This window comes from Alligator sinensis, unplaced genomic scaffold (assembly GCF_000455745.1).
Source record: "Alligator sinensis unplaced genomic scaffold, ASM45574v1 scaffold239_2, whole genome shotgun sequence".
NCBI lineage: Eukaryota > Metazoa > Chordata > Crocodylia > Alligatoridae > Alligator > Alligator sinensis.
In genome coordinates this window covers 1,651,622-1,654,744 of record NW_005842279.1, presented here as the reverse complement: position 1 = coordinate 1,654,744, position 3,123 = coordinate 1,651,622, and positions in this window count along the sequence as shown.

The following is a 3,123-nucleotide window of genomic DNA, read 5'->3' as shown; positions in this document are numbered from 1 at the left end:
CGCGCCCCCCTCTGCCCCCCCCCCCCCCCCGCCAGTGTGGGGCAGCCCACAAAGGACAAGGTACAAAGTTTTCTGGGGAAGAAGGTTTTTTATTGTTGGTGGGTGGGTTGGGTGGTGGAGGGGCTTTGTTTACTGAGGGGGAGAGGGGCTCTGTTTGTTTCAGAAGGAGGGAGAAACGGGACTCTGGTTGATGTGAGGGAAATAAAAATTTGTTTTTGTGAGATGTGTGTGCAGTGAGCATGGTGCTGGGGGTGGGCAGGTGGGGTGGGAGTCTGTTGCCAGCGCTGTTGTCTAGCTAAAGTGGGGAGTGCAAGAGGAGGTGGTCAGCCAGGGTCTCCTGCACCTGGTGCGCCAAAATTTGTATGTGTGCATTTTGTATCTCCCCTTGTATTTTGGTATTTTTATCTATTTGTGTGCCATGGCATTTGTAGCTTATATTTTATACTCCTCACCTTTCAACTTTCAACTAAATGTGTTTTAGTAAGTTATACACTGTAACAATGTTAACAAGGGCAGGAATCAAACTGCCCTTCCCTGTATCAGGCTGGCCCCTGAAAGAGCGAGTGAATCTAACGTGATTGAATGTGTAACATAGTAGCAGACAGCAATTATCACCTGGAAGCTGCAGATCAACCAACGGAAGAACTCAATAGAAGACAATGTAACAACTGGGAAATCTCTAAACATCACTGATCAAGGGCTAGAAGCCCTGGCCTGAGTTAATCAACACCGGGGACCAACTTTTGGGCTGAATATCTCCAGATCATTCCCAGAGCCCTATTCAAAATTTATCAATGGACTCCCAAACCTGCACGTACATGCGGACGACCCCTGGGGCTGACAGATGCCGTCCAGTAGCCACCGAGGGGGGGGGAAGTCCCATGAGGGTCAATGACCCCTGGATTGGGCAAACCTGAAAACTGGGGAGTCACCAAAGTCTGCCAAGGACAGATAAAAGGCAGTGAAAAGTGACCCTCAGTGGCGCCCTCTTGATCTCCAACTCAACCAGACCTGTCCAGCCAGAAGGACCAGCCCCAAGGTTTATGATTTAACTCATTACAGTTTTTCAATCCGCCTAATAAACTAGAATTTTAAGGATCCCGAGTTGGACATTTGTAGCCAACACCTGGTGGCAAGTACATGGCTCTCCTGGGGCCTCAGTTGGGGCGGGGTTGGGGGGAAGGGATGCCAGTGCCACTGCTAGCACAGGTGGTTCTCCCACTGCCAGACATGCTCTGCCCACTATTCCTCCTCCACCCAGGCCTCATGGAAGAGATCCCTCTGGCCTTGCAGGTATTATGTAGCACACAGGCTGCAATGATGACCTGGGGTAGGTTCTCTTTGGTGAACTCAAGGCGGGCTGTGAGTGTGCACAAGCAGTCCTTGAGGAGGCTGAAGGTGCATTCCTCCAGGGTGTGGGTCTGGCCCAGGGAGCAGTTAAAGTGGGCCTGGTGGGGATCCAGGTGGACGGTGTAGGACCACATCAGCCATGGCAGGAGCAGGTAGGCAGTGTCCCCGATGAGCAGGGGTGGGACCATGATGGCACCCAGCTGCAGCTTTGGCACTCCCGGTGCAAAGTATCCATTCTGCTCCAGCCCTGCTAGGCTGGAGTTGCAAAACACACAGGCATTGTGGGCACTGTCCACCCAACTGGCACTAACATGCGTGAATGTGCTGTGGTAGTCCAGAACAGCCTGCAGGACCATGGATTGAAATCCCCTGAGGCTGTAATAGCGCTGGTCTCCATGGGGTGGGTAGGTGATGGGGATGTGGGTCCTGTCCAGGGCCCAATACACTGTGGGAATCCCAATGCATGAACCCCACCCCAGGAAGTCATGAACATGGAGCATGATGTGCCCCAGCACATCCTGGAGGGCCTTGTACATCTCCAGGATGACCTCCCTGGTGGTGGTTTTTCATAGATTTCATAGACATCAGGGCTGGAAGGGACCTCGGAAGATCATCGAGTCCAGCCCCCCGCCCAAAGGGCAGGAAGTCAGCTGGGGTCATAGGATCCCAGCAAGATAAGCATCCAGTTTCATCTTGAAGGTGTTCAATGAAGGCGCTTGAACCACCTCCGGTGGCAGGCTGTTCCAGACCTTGGGGGCTCGGACAGTAAAGAAGTTCTTCCTTATGTCCAGCCTGAAACGATCTTGAAGTAGTTTGTGACCATTCGACCTCGTCATCCCTTGGGGCGCTCTGGTGAACAAACGTTCCCCCAGATGCTGGTGGTCACCCCTGATAAACTTGTAGGTGGCCATCAGATCACCCCTGAGCCTGCGCTTTTTCAGGCTAAAGAGCCCCAGGGCTCTCAGCCTGTCATCGTAGGGTCTGCTTCCCTGACCTCTGATCATGCGCGTGGCTCTTCTCTGGACTCTCTCAAGCTTCTCCACATCCTTTTTGAATTGTGGAGCCCAAAACTGGACACAGTACTCCAGCTGCGGCCTCACTAAGGCCGAGTACAGGGGGAGAATGACGTCCCGGGATTTTCATCATTTTTTTTTGTTTTTGCAGATTTTTCTTCTGTATTGACTTCAGCAGTTTCAGCTTCTGCCTTTCATTTCAGAACAGTACCTTTTAGCAATAAATACCAATCCATTTTCATCCTGTAATAGCATGAAAAATATTGAACTCACCAGCAGAATAAGCTGTACTGCACAAATGTTTCTTGCTAAGTGGGTACTTTACATAGGTTTTTCACCAGTTCCAAGGGACGCCCCTGCCCATTATGGGACAGGAAGGCCTGGGTGAGGGAGATTCCTTACCCTCCATTAATGCTGACCTCAGGAAGGAACATCTTGAGAGGCTGGACACCTTCAAGTCATTCGACCCTGACAGTTTACACCCCAGGGTACTCAAGGAGCTGGCAAGCATCATAGCTCAGCCCCTGGCACGGATCTTTGAGAACTCCTGGTGCTCTGGTGAAGTGCCCGAAAATTAGAAGGAGGCCAATGTGGTGCCTATCTTCAAGAAAGGGAGAAAAATGGATCCGGCAAACTACAGGCCCATCAGCCTGACCTCTATCCTGGGGAAGTCTTGGAAAAGATTATCAAAGAGGCCATCCTTAACAGACTAGCTGACAGCAATATCCTGAGGGATAGCCAGCATGGGTTTGTTGTGGGT